Source organism: Triturus cristatus, chromosome 3_2 (assembly GCF_964204655.1).
Source record: "Triturus cristatus chromosome 3_2, aTriCri1.1, whole genome shotgun sequence".
Taxonomy (NCBI): domain Eukaryota; kingdom Metazoa; phylum Chordata; class Amphibia; order Caudata; family Salamandridae; genus Triturus; species Triturus cristatus.
This window is the reverse complement of record NC_140584.1, coordinates 288,818,143-288,833,456: the sequence shown is the minus strand read 5'-3', so window position 1 is coordinate 288,833,456 and position 15,314 is coordinate 288,818,143. Positions and strand designations below refer to the sequence as shown.

Below are 15,314 nucleotides of genomic sequence, written 5' to 3'. Positions count from 1 at the left end.
GCTGGTAGAGTCTATAAGCGGGGACGACTAGGCCAGGAGGGGGGGTCAGTAGAACTGAGGTGAGGTCTCCTCGTCGAGTGCCACAGTCTCCTGACTACCAGACAGCTGGGCATGGCGGAGCACAGGTGGCGGACCGGGAGCCACGTGTCACAAGAGGAGCAGCAGTCTCCTGATTACAGGAACCCATCAACTGGGAATATCAAGTGAGGAGTGGCAGTCTCCTGACTACCGGTCAGCCAGGCACTGCTTTTTTGGCAGGAGCGGTACTCGCTGCCAAGATGACGGTCTTCGGCAGCGGTCTGCAATCCCTGATACAACTGGGTGGTAGTGGGGTGCCAGCCAAAGTGCCGGCAGATTACTTCTGACTGCTTACTCTCCGTAGGTCAGGGATCAGAGGACAGAAAGTGAGGCCCTGAGCCCTCTCTATCCGCTCTCAATCCGCTATGTCGGGAGCCGGTTCAAACACCATGGTAGCTGTCTTGGTGAGAGGGCCAGGATGGCCACAGAGCAGGTAATGTGCCCAAGTTATTAGAAGCCTCCTAAGTTGTTGTTGTTGTGAAGGTTGTGATGATACCGGGGCTCGGATGGCAGGCTGAAGACAGGGATTTACACCAAAAAGCGAGCCCGAGTCCAGAGCCTCCTAAAGGCTTGACCGTCCGGCAGCCATCTTGAACAGTTTCTTGTGGCTGGTTATCCATTACCTGCCCAACATGGTAGCCAGTGGGGGATGTGTGATCCGGGCCTACCCCATGAAGGTGCGGAAGCAATGGTAGGAGAGTGTATGCCAACAGATGCTGAGGCAGTTTGGAGTGGACTGGAACATCCATCCGTTCAAACATCTCTGGGTAGCAGAGAGTCTGACCTCCTCAGCTACATTGGCAATGAAGTTGGTGGACCAATTGGTAAGTACACATTATTTGTATGCTTTCCTATGTGTCTCATGTACCTATTGATGACTTTTGGTAACATTAAGTATGGCTTCCATGACTTTTGGCTCAAAATAGCCATTCCCCCATGCAAATTAGGGAAATACCATGGCAATAGTATGTTATGTTAAAAATATTTGTTATGTTAAAAATATTTATAGAGCGCTCTTACACCAGACGGTTTCATGGCGCTAGTGGAGATACAGCAGAAGTATGATAGTCAGGGCTTACTCATATGCCTGTGAGAATAGGAGGGTTTTAAGAAGAGTTCTAAATCGGGAATATGAGGTTACTAGCCTGAGCTCAGTAGGAAGGGAATTCCAGAGTTGGGGGGCCAGGAGAGAAAATCTAAGGCCACCGTGTTTTTTCCGCTTGAAGGGAGGGACGACGAGCAAATTTGAGTGAGAGGAGCGAAGAGCATGTTAGGGAGTGTAACGAAGTATCAGGGATGAGATAAAGGCTGGGCCTTGACCGGCCAGGGCTTTAAAAATAGTGCAGCCCAATTTAAATGCGCAGCGATTTGCAACCGGAAGCCAATGGAGGCTCTTCATCAAGGGGCGGTTATGTTGATGTCTTGGTTGGTAGAAAATGAGCCTGGCTGCTTGGTTCTGGACCAGTTGTAGACGGTGAAGCTGGTAAGCCGGGATGCCAACATAGAGTGAATTGGCATAGGCAATACGGGAGATGACTAGGGCCAGAAGAACCAAGGTAAGGGCCTCGGTGGTCAGAAATCTAGACATCTTTCGGATTCTAAGAAGATGAAAAAAGCACGATGATACAACTGCGCCAATTTGTGCTTTCATGGACAGATCTTTACTTATGATGACCCCAAGGCTTTTCACGGAGTCAGCAGGATGGGGAGGGTTACCTAAGAGAGGGGGCCAAAAATTGGCGTTCAAAGGGTTGGAGGTACCGCCAGTCAGGACAAGCTCAGTTTTGTCAGGATTGAGTTTGTTGACTGGCGTTCATCCAGTTACTGATGAGGTACAAGGTGGATTGAAAATTTGAAACAGACGTGGTGGAGGAGTCAATTTTAAACACTAGTTGAAGGTCTCCAGCGTAATTAAAAGTGGCCTCCTCGCAGTTACGTAGGGAGCGAATCAGGGGGAGCATGTAAAGGTTGAAAAGAAGGGGGAGAGAGAGGACCCCTGAGGGACTCCGCAGGTCAAACGTACCCTCTTAGCTGAGAAAGTGGCCAGGCGGACTGCCTGGGACCGATTATCAAGAAAGGAGGAGATCCATTTCAGGGCGGTTCCCTGGATACCGGCGCTTCCGACACAGTCGTTCAGAAGATTATGGTCGACCGTGTCGAACGCAGCCGAGAGGTCCAGGAGGATAAGGGCCTGAGAGATGTTGTGGTCGGCCCCCTTTCTGAGTTAGTCCATGGCTGCAAGTATGACCAGCTCTGTAGAATGGGCTGGTCTGAAGCCAGCCTGCTGGGGATCAAGAAACAACGAGAGTTCAATAAAGGAACTGATACATTTGGCGACATGAGCTTCTAGGATCTTACTGAGGTGAGGAAGTAGGGAAATCGGACGAAAGTTGGTGAGTATTGAAGGGTCGGCGTTGGGTTTCTTGAGGATAGGGACAACCTCGGCAATTTTAAAAGAGTCCGGCACTAAGCCTAGTTTCAAAGATTTGTTGAAGTGCTAAAGGGGGATCAGGACATGTGGAGAACGCTTCTTGTAGAATATGAGGGGGACCGGGGTCTGTTGGGGAGCCTGATCCAACTTTTTTTACTAGAGCAAGAAATTCCTCTTTCGAGATCAGGGGTATTTGATCTAGCACCTGCGGGTTCTTAAACGTGATTGGGGAGTTTTTAGGGAGAGCGGGCGGGGGGATGCTGTTTTTGATAGTGGCAATTTTCTCTATAAAATAGTCATGAAGGGAATCGCATACCAGATGGGAGGGGAGTGGTTTAATAGTTACTCTGTCTGGTAGGGATAGTTCGTCAACTATAGCGAATATGTCTTTGGTTGCTGAGTTGGTAATTTTCAGGGAGATGTACGTGGATTTGGCCTGAATAATGGATTTTTTGTAGTCGTTTAGAAGACTGATGTAGGTAGCTTTTCTTTCCACGGAGTAATCACGTCTCCAACTGCGCTCAGCCTGTCTGAGTGCTAATTTTTTTGTTTTTAGTTCGTTGGAGAACCAGTGTTTGGCGTTGTGAGGACGTTTGAGTTTAGATAATTTAAAGGGAGCAACGGCATTGCTGGCTGAGTCAAGCCAGCACTTGATGGCGGAAGCCTGATTATTAAGGCAATCCACCTCAGCAGGGATGGAAGTCTTTAATAGGGAATGGAAATCGTCCTTGTTGGCCCGATTCCAGTTTCTAGCCCAGTGCTAGCCCAGGGACGGGGGTTTAGCGAGGGGAGAGCAATCCAAGGAGAAGTGGATAATATGATTGTCTGACCAAGAACATGGAGAGATGGAAAGGGATGTAATATCCAGGTTGGCAGTCGATACCTGATCCGGGATATGACCCTTGACGTGAGTAGCAGTGTGTACATGCTGGATACGATTTAGCCCGGAGAGGAGGTCTGTAAATTCTAAAGAGCTAGTGCGTTCCTTAGTGTCCGAGGGCCAATAATTGAAGTCCCCTATAATAATGGTTTTAGCGTTATTGATGACTAGTTGGGAGATCAATTCACCTGCCAGCTGAGGAAAAGCGGGCATGTGTTGGGGGGGGTCTGTAGAATAGAGCACAGATAAAGGGGAAATGAGGGGAGTCGAATTTTAAAATGAGACTATCAACAGACGATATGCCAATAGCTGTTAAAGCAGTAAATCTGAATTTATGATGGATGATGGCAGCAACTCCTCCGCCAGGTTTCCCCAGGGATCTGTTGGTCTGGAGTATATAATACCCCGTAGGAATTGCTGCCAGGATGTCGGGTAGGGAGTCGGCGGTGAGCCAAGTCTCTGAGAGAGGGAGTATGTCGGGTTTATTGGAGTCAAGTAAGTGAAAGATTTCTAATTGATGTTTGACCAACGAGCGAGTGTTTAGATAGTTAAACACCATGCACGTCTTGTTTAAGAGAGGGGGGGAGAGATGGGGTCCGGTGTGGCTTCCGATTTGGCCGGTGGGCACTCTCTAAACGGTAGAATAGGGAGTGCAAGCGACCCATACCTGGGGTTGAGTTTCCCTATAGCAGATAGGTAGGATTTTAAGAGGGGATCAATGGGCCAATTCGCCTGATAGTTTCGCAGTTCAGTAGCTGAGTAAGATGTAAATTGGGCATAGTGGGTCGCCCCTAGCCCCAGCTGTCCGCGGACGGGCGCAGCCGGGCTTGCCTTTGGCGCGCCCGCTGCGTGCGTCCCCTGCGCGTGCGTTTGACCATGCGACTATGTAGTGGTGGGCGCGAAGAGCTAGTGCGCTAACCCTCACCGGAAATGCCTCCTTGTTGGAACTTCTGAGAAGCCCTCCGCGCAATGGCACAAGCCGCGTCGGACAGGGCGATGGAGTTAGTCTGAAGCAGGTAGGCGAAATCGAGTGCAAAGTGCAAGTTAGTAGGCAGACACATTTAAAAACAGATTAGCCAATGATGAATTTAAAAACAATTCTGAGATAAGATTCAATTATTGCTTTAAAGCACCCACAGCGTTTCACGTGGATTGATTGATGCGCAAGGCTAAGCAGCACAACTAACGGCATCACCCACTATCAGGATTCTGCCGCGTCCTGGTGCGATCTGTACACCAGTGCTATCTATCACACTAAGCCGATCACACAAATGTTAGTTTCCCTGTAGGTGATACAAATGAGTCTCAAGGAAGCTTTTAACTGGTGCACCATCCAGAGAACTCATATGATGACAGACCAGGTGATCCAGAGATGCTTATTTCACAACAAGCATTTATCGGGTACAGGTGTGATGTGCCATTACAGAACATACGTTACACATAAAGGGGCTTATTTGCAAGCCTCTTGCACTGCTGGGATGTCATTTTTAAAATATCAAAAGTAATGCACCGGCCATGTAAGAGCCTTGTAAATAACCCCCATAGTGATGTGCTGATGATCCGCCTTGGCACATCTCCCCGGGTAGTTACGCATTAATGAGGCCTGCCAGGGCTTACACTGTTCATCTAACCTGTGTTCTTGAACAGCATTTCCTATGTAAAAGATATTGCCCCTTGATGTCCACTACGGCTATGCTGTGCTTTGCACTGGCTTGCCTGACTAAATACCTCTGAATACATAGCAAATGCTGCCTTTGCAGGGCCTCGTGGAGGTGTTTTTGATGCCAGAGCCATTGGATCTGTCCTTACATGTGAGACTCCTGTTTTGTACATGCTGCTTCAATGAGAGGCCCAATGTATGTCTGAGGGGAACCCACTCACATGGTACTGTATCCAAGGGTATGCTAGCCTGAGTTTCACACATTTCAACATATCCCATGTGTGTTATTGCTCAATTTTGCAATAAAACGTTCAGGATGCTGGGAACATGTCTGAACAATATCTGAAACACTGCAGCACTGACAGGTACATATTAGAACTCTCCTAACCTAAGGAACAATTATGCATGATGTGTGATGGGGGTAGTATACTCATTTCCTGGTGTCAAAATATAAGAGGGCATGGGTATTGCTGTACCTTGCTGAGGATGGTATGCGAGTTATGTAGGTGCATAATGAAATATAGTAGTGATGAGGTTGGTGACCTGGTTCCACAAATGTGCCAACAAGCCATGTTTTGTCTCATCATATTTATGTACTCTTCAGCCTGCCTTTACCTATGCGTATCATTCAGGCATGACAACAGTGCCATTTGATTACTTACAATCCGAAGCGTTACATAGCCAATAGCTATGCATATGCATTGTGCTTCTGTTGCATTTAATATATGTAGGCTTTCCTGTTTTCAGTTTCTATTTTTTGTAAATTCTGATGGATTTTTCCAGTGTTTTCAAGTAATTTCAATACCTTATCAGTGTTACCAGTGGTTACACATTTTCGTGCCACAAAAAACAACGGAAAAAGTGTTTTTCCGGTGTTTATGGAACGTTTTGCTTTTATTATTGCTTGCTGCACTGATAGCACATCGTATATAGACAGTGTATGTTTAGTGTATATGAGGTCCAAATAGATTTTTGCAAATTAAACTTATTGTAGTACACCATACAATACTTCTCCAGTGAGTCTTTGGTCATGTGCAATCACACTTTCTTTCCCATGTAAACTTCTGTGAAAAGGTCCTCGCAACATTGGCACTTGAGACGGGCAACGGAAAACAGCCAGTACACAATTTGTTAACTCTGGCCACTGACATAGCTTTCCATGCCAATACTGGTGCACTTGAAGAATGCGATTCTCAGGGCAGGTTCTACAACATTTGTGTTGAGCTGGGCCCTTATGCCCTCATAGTTATTGAAGCGGTCAAAAATGAAGCAGCACTTTTGAAACTACGGAGGAAATTCCCCTTTACCGAAGGGATCTAGAATTTGTACAGAGTACCATAGAGAGGTTTCATTGACTTCAAATGCCATTGGTGGTGAAGGGACACATTGCAAGCCATTTCTCATACATTGTAAAATAAACGTTCCTGAATTGCTCTTTGATATTGATTTGCTTACCAAGTGGCAAGCACTCTAACATGGACAATGTTACAGTGCCAAAGTCACTAAAGGTGTCGCCCAGCCTACTCTCTAGGAGATGTTTCACATCTGCACCAATTATGCTCAACACTTGGCAGATGAGGGTTTTTTCAGACTCTAGTTTTTTTATTATGTCCACTCCAGCAGTTATGTTTTCCTGTAAAAATCTAAGAATGCACTAGAGTGTACTTTTTCACATCACTATCAATATGAGACCAAAGATCCTCACATTTCATGCCTTTGGCATAATCACTCAGCAAAAATTCTGTAATCGCTTGCCATGTGGATAATATAGCATTCATAGCCTCTTGGACTGAGTACCATCAGCTAAGGGACACAGTTGGGATGACTCTTTCTTTGATGCCACACAAAGCATGAATGATACATATTTGCGTGTTCATAAGAAAACAGTGCTCCAGAATGGACTAAAAAGTCAATAGCATCCCTCATTAACTCCGAAGATTGTAAATATGCTTTCAGCATACCATCTAACAAGTGGCAAGGATCCCGTACAGGGAATCACTTCAGCTCAGGTGTCAATTTTGACAGGTCCTCACACAACATTTTCATATACATAGCTGAATCGCTGCAAATACAAACAATATCACTTCAATCTTTGTTGAACTTGGAAAGAACCTTTTTTGCAGAGCATTCCATATGACACTGTGTTCCATGTTGTCCAAATGTCTGGTGTCATGTTTTCACCACTGTCCCAAATGCTTGGTGATAGCGCTCTTTTTACATATAATTGTCACCATACCTTGCATTGAATGTTTAAAGCCTGAGGCATTGGCAATTCACCTACTATCAATACTGACCCACGAGAAACTGGGGGCTGATTCTCTGTGGGTAAATGTGATGACACATATTAGGATGACACATATTAGAAAAGATTTTTATGAAACCAGTCATTGTACCTATCAATGAAATAATCAAACGCAGCCAAAATATCAAATATGATTTTCATATTTCCTGATTCTCTACAGTTTATAAAATAATTAAACAAAACCTAAAATATGCTTCTAAACTCTGCATCATTAGACCAAAGATCACAAAACTGAAAAAAGCAAAAGGAAGAAGAAACAATATTTTAGAGGCAATCCTAAACACAACTCAAGAAGAATAATGTTAGCCCAGTCTTTCTTACTGCTAGCTTGTATGACAAAGTTACATTGTATTGGTCCCTTCAGGAAGAAAACAAATGACTCTTTCACTCTCTTTTTCCTGTCTCTGAATGGCATTTAGTTTGTGATTGTGCAGGTGTTATTTCAGTGTTTGTGTTTTCACTGGTGAGGGCTACTTCTCTTTCAGTGGGGCTTTATCAGTTAATGTAGCTTTAAACCTAAAACCCCACGGCCTAAATATATGTCACCTAGGTTTACTGATGTGTTTTACACGTTATGTCTTGTAGGTGGACCCCCAGCATACATAGTTGGTGAGGTGGATAAGTTCAAGGACCCCAACTTCACTGGTGAGTGCCTTCATCAATGCTAATTGGGTAGAGTAAGGATTGAGTGAAATGGCAGATGCTGTGTGATTTGCCAGATTTAATGTGCATCCCTATCACAAATAAACGTTTGTATGATGATTAGTGGATCAGGAAAAGTGGGTGTTAATTGTTGCATGTCTATCAGCCTCTGACTACTGTCAAGGAGACTGCATTGCCAATCTAATTTGGACCATGTGATAGAGGCTTGACAGGGGAGCCATGATCACTGTAACAGACTATGTGAAAATATGTGGTAGTGAATACATATCTGAACATGGCTGTGAAGAATTCAAAATGCATATCAGTTGCACATGCTATGATATTGGGAACATGTAATGAGCGCTGGCATGGTCCACCATGGACTTACAACAGTTCAGATAGGAGAGGTTTCATATGTCTCTGCTTGATGTGAGGTACTTATCCAGCATCCATTGTTACATTTCACACTTGCCAAGTCTTCAGTATAGATAGCAATGTGTCCTGCTATGGTTGCTTGCCTGGTCAGTTACACTACGTTATGACACAATACATGAACGTTGCAGGCATTTCACATCTTATTGTAGCGAATGCCAGTGGCAGAAAGGCAATTGCAGGATGAAGAAGGCACACTAATGTTCAGTAAAGATGACGTGTACCATTCTATGGGTACCAAACAGCATTGTTCCCAGGCATACTAATTACTGACATGGTTATCCCTTCATGTGCCAAGGTGTTGCAATTGCAACAATTGTCCTGCCTTCATAATTGGCCCTAAGTAAACAAGAAATGATAGATAATAGGCATGCGTAGGCTCACTCTAAGCTGCAAGATGAATTTAGGCTGTAAGGGTTGCTACCTTAGATGTTGGGCAAATAATATTGTTTCACGATGTATGTGCCTGCTCCTAGTCACCCTTTGACTGACAGTTATCCTTATTGCTTAAACAGACAACATGACCCCAGAGCAGCTGAAGAAGCATAACTTTGGAAAGGAGTGCTACTTCCATCTTCAAAGAGTCGCTAAGGCACACATGGCCATGAGGAAGTGACACAAGGAGGAAAAGGCTTTGGGAAAGTGGAAAGTCTTACCTCTGGGACCACCAACAATGGACAGAGAAGCTCAGGCAAAAATGGACGGCCAGGCCAAGGTACCTCCAAGGCACTGGTACCCAGCACCTCCTCAAGCGTACCATCCCAACCACCAGGCCCCACAACTCAGGTAACAGGAGAGGCTTGCTCATTTTAGCTTGATATCAAGAAGGATCTTTCGGACCAACAGTTGAGGGTGACTGTGCTTGAAAACAAATTTGGCCAGACTATAACTCTTCTCCGGGAACTGAAGCAGGCAGTGGGAAGACCCAAGCCACGGTAGCCACTGGAAGCCTTTCTGCCCTTCTCCCTGTACATAGTTTTCATGTTGGTCATAATGTTTTTATAGCTTAGTATAGGTTAGATAATGTAGTGATAATGTAGGGGTGGTGGTTTTGTAGGGGTGAGTACAATTTTATTGAGTAGGGGTCCTTTGTGTTTTTTTGGGGTGGGGGTTGTGTTTTATATGTGTATAAAAAACAAAAATATACAAAATGTAAAAAAAAAAAAAAAAGACTTTTTTAGGATTCTATGTGTAGTTAGTTGATATTTAGGTGACTTTTCTGCTGTCCTTCTGTGAAGACATGTCTTAAGGGGGTGGGGATTTGATGTTTCGAATGTTGTGCTAAATGTGTAGAGTAGGCTACGTTAAGTTAATGTAGTTTTAGATAGTATGGATGGATAAAATAGTGTAGGTTAGGTTAGATTAGTTAGTGTAGGGTATGTAATTTTAGTAATTTAAATGTTATTGTTTGCTACCTACAGGTCTACATCATTATTTATTGTGTAGGAAATAGCAGATGTGCGCAGGTAATGTTATGTACATGATTTTTTCTTTGCTAGCAGTGTTTGGCAACATGTGTGAGTAGGTGTCTTACCTATGAGCAGGGATCTGTTAGGTTGGCCATGGCTTTTACATTATCTATCTACAGACAGAGTTGAGCAGTTCACGTGGCAATCATGATCGAAATGGTGCACAGTGCAACACGTATTCATATAAGATTTCTCTGTGTGGGAAAATCATGCGACATGCTTTGGAGGGATGTTGTGTCAAACAAATTGCCCAAATTGTAGGTTTTTAGGACTCACACACTCATGGCTGCCCCATACCCACTCACACTTGCAGCATTTCATTTCAGTCCAATGTTGTTTCCTTGCTAGTAAGCATGGGTAGACCCTGCACTTGGGGTATGGCTTCATTGACCATTAACAATGACTGTATGGCACTGTTAGACCTGGCACCATTGGCGTGAGTCTCCCTTCCAATTTTGTGCTGTTGCCTTATGTGTTTTTGCTGGTTATAGATGCTTTGGGCACTGTGCCACTGCTATTCAGTGCCACAGTGCAAGTGCTCCCTATGGTAAATTGGTGTATGGATTAGTGACTCCATGATTGGCTGGTTTGGTTTACTTGTCAGACCCTAGTACAGTGCGCAGCGTGTTCCCAGGGCTTGTAAATCAAAAGCTGCTGGTGGGCTTGCAGCACTGGTTGTGCCACTCACAGAAGTAGCCTGTAAAGTGTATCTCAGGCCTGCCATTGCAGAGCCTATGTGCAGTCTGGTACTGCCCTGTTGACTGCCAAGTGCACCCACTTGCCAGCCCCTAAACCTTCCTTTTTCTTCATATCAGACACCCCTATGGTAGGCCCAAGGGCAGGGTGCATTGTAAGTAAAAGGTAGGACATGCCCCGATGTGTGTGGCATGTCCTGATAGTGAATTATAGCCATTTTTGTTTTTCACTATTGCAAGGCTACCTGTTCCACATAGTCCAGAATGGGCAGTTTGATTATAACATTTTATAATCCTAACTGACTCAGGGAACTAGGTAGAAATTCGAGTTTAGTATGCCTGAACTCGGAATGGTAAAATACATCTTTTAGTGAAGTTGGTTTTAACATTGTGTTTGAAAATACCACTTTTAGAAAGTAGGTATTTTCTTGCCTAAACTATACAAGCCTGCCTCTGCTAGGTTGTGTATTCTTTGTCTGGAGTTTGAGTGACAGGGGCTGGGGGATTTCAGGAGACAGGGTGAGTCAGCACAGGGCTAAGTAGACCCATCTGCATGTAGGGTGGTGGGAGGGGAGCACCTGGGACCTGAATAGGGCTGTGCCTGCCTTCCACAATGCTGGCTCCACCTTCTGTGGTCTGTCGGATGTTCCTGGCCCACACTGTCAAAGGAAAGAAGGAGTCCTGTAAACGTGCTCCACGACTGGCCAGAACTGGTTTGGACTAGGTAGACACTCTCTGCCTTCAGAGAGCAAAGAGAATAGTAGTATAAATATTGGGGCCCAGACCCCAGGACTTTAGATCACTTTTGGGAAACAAGAAGAACCTTTGCTGAGGAGAGGAACCAGAGAGAAACTGAAGGAGGAGACTATCCCTAAGCGGAGTGCTGTTTGGGGGTTGGCCTGCAGTGGTTGCCTGACTGCCAAAGAAAGGAGAAAGGAACTTTGTGCTACTTTCATCAACTTGTAAAGGATCCCCAAGGGCTTGAAGATTTAGCTTGTCTCCTGCTGAAGTCTCAGGTATAGCAGTAGGGAACCGACTCATCATATCCCCCGGAGTAAGGAACCAACGAATCCCCGTTCTTGCATGTAAGTCACCGACGCATCACCTTCCCTGCAACTCTTTTGTTTGTATAGCGTTAAGCATCCAAAGGTACATTGAACGTAAAGTGTCGCATTTACCATCTAAAGAGAAGTAAGCTATTTCTACCATTGTAAAGGATAGTATTGTGGAAAATTGGTATGTGGCACAGATGAAAGCCACCGGACACTTTTTAGTAGGAAAGAGGTGCTGTCCATATCTTCCTCCTCTTATGTGTGCAGTGTCTCCTGTGAGGGGGCTGTTGCAGTTGCGGCAGCTGAGGTAGGCATACACACGTCGGGGAAGATGTGAATGCCATGCTTGCAGCAGCATTCATCTGTGCCAACACATGAGGTAGCACAGCAGCATGGAGGATCTGATGGTTTTGCAACACACAATTACATCGCAGTGGTAGGCAGCCATGGCAGCAAAGTGGGAGGCCTTCTTCCGCTGCATGGACTCTAAGATGCTAGTCATAGCCCCCAGCCGGTTGTCCACCTCGCTGGTGCCACTTTGGCAGGGCATTTGTTCATGCCTCTGTCTCATGACCCCAGCGATGTCAGCCAGGGTCTGCTGGAGGCACCATAGTGGAGAGTAGGTGACCCTGATGAATGAATGAATGAATGAGGGATTTATAGAGCGCATAGCTACCCGAAAGCATCCCAGCGCTAAGCCGGAACAGAGAGACCGGAGAAGAAGTTAAGCATGATTACGGAAAGAAGTGGGTTTTCAAGAGTTTCCGAAACCGCAGATGGCAGGCTTCAGCCCGTAGTTTCAGGGGAAGGGAGTTCCACAGTTTGGCTGTGTTTACCGAGAAACGCCGTCCTCCTGTGCGTACCTTTCTTACTCTAGGTACCGTGACCAAACGTTCATTATCTAAACGGAGTGGTCTGTTGGCTTTGTAGGGTACGATTAAGGTCTTCAGAATGGGGGGCCCCTTACCCTGCAACAGTTTGTGTGCAATACATAGGGATTTGAATTTTACTCTTTCACGTATCGGAAGCCAGTGTAGTAGTTTAAGTGCAGGTTTAGCTGACATTCTGACTGAGGTGCCTGTGAGAAGCTGTGCTGCAGCATTCTGGATCTGTTGGAGTTTAAGTGTGGTTTCAGGTGCACCCAGGAAGATAGCGTTACTATAGTCCAATCTGGACAGGATCAGTCCTTGGATCAGCAACTTCCTAGAGGGCTGTGGAAGAAGAGGCAAAACTTTCCGAGCCGATCGGAGGAGGCCAAAACAGGCTCCTGCCATTTTTTTTGCTTGAGTCTTGAATGAGAGATCCTGTTCCATCCAGACCCCCAGACTTTTGATCTCATTTTTTGGGGAGGGGGGGGTTCCCCAGACAGGTGGGCCAGATTTTCGGAGGCAGTGTGGATACTTTATGGCCTAGTAACATGATTTCGGTCTTAGACCCATTCAGTTTTAGGGAGGATTCACACATCCAGGTATAGATTTTTGATAGACAGAAGTGGAAGGTGTCCGGGCACTGGGCAGGTTGGGATAGGGAGACGACCAAATGGGTGTCATCAGCGTAACTCACGATTTTGATTCCAAACGGGGCAACCACCTCCTCCAGTGGGGCCATGTACACATTAAATAATGTGGGGCTTAAGGATGAGCCTTGTAGTACCCCACACTGGAGGTAAATTGCCATCGACCGTAAGTTACTTTCCCAGACCTGGAAGGTGCGGTTGCTAAGGAATGAAGTAAGCCAGGACAAGGCTGCTCCTGCTACGCCTATGTCTGTTAGTCGCTGAATTAGGACCTGATGGTTAACCGTGTCGAAGGCTGCACTTAGGTCCAGGAGGATCACTGCCACTGATCCTCCTGAGTCCATAATGCATCTGGCCTCCTCAACGACTGCCAGAAGGGCGGTATCCGTACCCTGTCCAGGGCGAAAGCCCGTTTGTGAGTTCCGAAGAAGGCCATTGGACTTCAGAAAGTGGGAGAGTTTCTGGTTAACTAGTCTCTCTGCGATCTTGCTGAGTCCGGGAAGTAGTGAAATTGGCCAATTCTGCCGGGTCTAGGAGAGGCTTTTTAAGGAGAGCATTCACGATAGCTCTCTTCCAGGCAGGTGGAACCACTCCCTGTGAAAACGAGGCATTAATAAGGTCAGTGACCGGAATAGAGATGGTGGTTGCAATCTGCTTCAGGATCCGCATCGGTACCGAATCGCTAGGAGAACCGCTTTTGATGTCGGCCAGAGTTTTGAGTACCTCATCCACTGACACAGGACCAAAGGCATCAAGCGGAGTGTCGAGTGTTGTAGGCCGATTGTTTATATACATTCCATGATCGGCTTGGGGCAAGGTGGCTAAGATGTTCTGAATTTTGGCGTCAAAGTAGTTCGCCAATTTGTTGCATTTGGCCCCTGAGATGTCTTGAGCCAGCGGGGTTCAGGCACCTTGAGCAGTTCCTTGATGATTAAAAAGGTTTCTCTAGAGGAATTAGAGGAATTTTTGATTCTTTCATCGAAGAAATGTCTTAGTGCTGTGCAGAGCAGCCTTATATGCTCTCATAGCGGTGCGATACTCATCTTTGCTGGATCCTGCCCAGTCTTTCCTCCAGCAGCACTCCAGCTTCTTGCATCCTTTTCTTAGGAGTTTCAGCTCGGGTGTGTACCAGGGGGCAGAAGGAGCTCTCTTCTCCTTTTTTTGAATCCTTTTCTTGGGGAGGATGGAGTAAAGTGAGTTGGTAAGCCAGTTTTCAAGGTTCGTATCTGCAGCTACGGGATCAAGAGCCGAGGGGGGGGTAGGAAAGTTCTAGGTTGGAAATCCAATTCTCGACAGAGTTTGGACCAGACCCTATCCATGACACGAGTATTGAGGGGTTGAGGTGGGGTGGCCACGATTTGCCAGGAGAAAGGAATCAGGAAGTGGTCTGTCCAAGGAAGGGGGATAGGGTGGTCTAGCTATCATTGCGTGAGCATTGGTGAAAATCGGGTCGAGCAAATTCCCCTTGATATGTGTCGCCTCTGTATTGATCAGTCCCAACTCATAGGAAGTAAGTTCGAGGAGGAGGTCAGATGCCACCAGGTCCAGAGGGTCATTAAAATGGAGATTGAGATCTCCCAAAATCATAAAATTTGGAGTTGAGGATGCCAGTACCGTAACAGTTTCCATCAGGGCGCCAGCGAAATGGTTAAGGCGACCTTGCTGTCCCTGTTGGGACTGAGGCACCCATGGACTCCCTCTAGGGTCTTATCAAATGTGCCATATGGTTTCAGACCAGGTGTAGGGACAATAGATCAGTGCCTAAATTCTACATGTTAACTGGGAAATACGTAATGGCCTAAAAGGGAGTACTTCATGTGGCATTCATTGATCCATTAGGCGCTTTTGATTTGGTAAATCGTTCAAAACTGTGGGCACTGATTGAGTCAATGGGGTGAAGACAGACCTGCTCATTCTAATTTAACATCTCCATCATGAACTAAAAGGGAAGGTCCACTTAGGGTTACAGGGTGAAATAACTTCCCTTTAAAAAATCTACCCGTGGGGTACGACAGGGTTGTATGCTTGCTCCCTTACTATTTCTTCTATATATCAGTGGGATTTCTAAACATTTTGCTGGGGTAGGAAAGGATATTCCCAGAATAAGCAGGCAACCTATCCCCATTTTATTATATGTGGATGATGCCATGCTAATAG

At 45.8% G+C, this 15,314-nt stretch overlaps 1 long non-coding RNA gene across 1 annotated transcript in view; it reads left to right on the top strand.

The window, feature by feature from the left end:
• LOC146857171 (uncharacterized) overlaps window positions 1-9,555 on the top strand; it is a 36,001-nt gene extending 26,446 nt beyond the window's left edge. The window contains exons 3-4 of the long non-coding RNA XR_014979865.1: window positions 7,937-7,996; window positions 8,941-9,555. This is a non-coding gene — a long non-coding RNA (uncharacterized LOC146857171). The remainder of the gene's footprint in view (window positions 1-7,936; window positions 7,997-8,940) is intronic.
• Window positions 9,556-15,314: the final 5,759 nt, after the last annotated feature.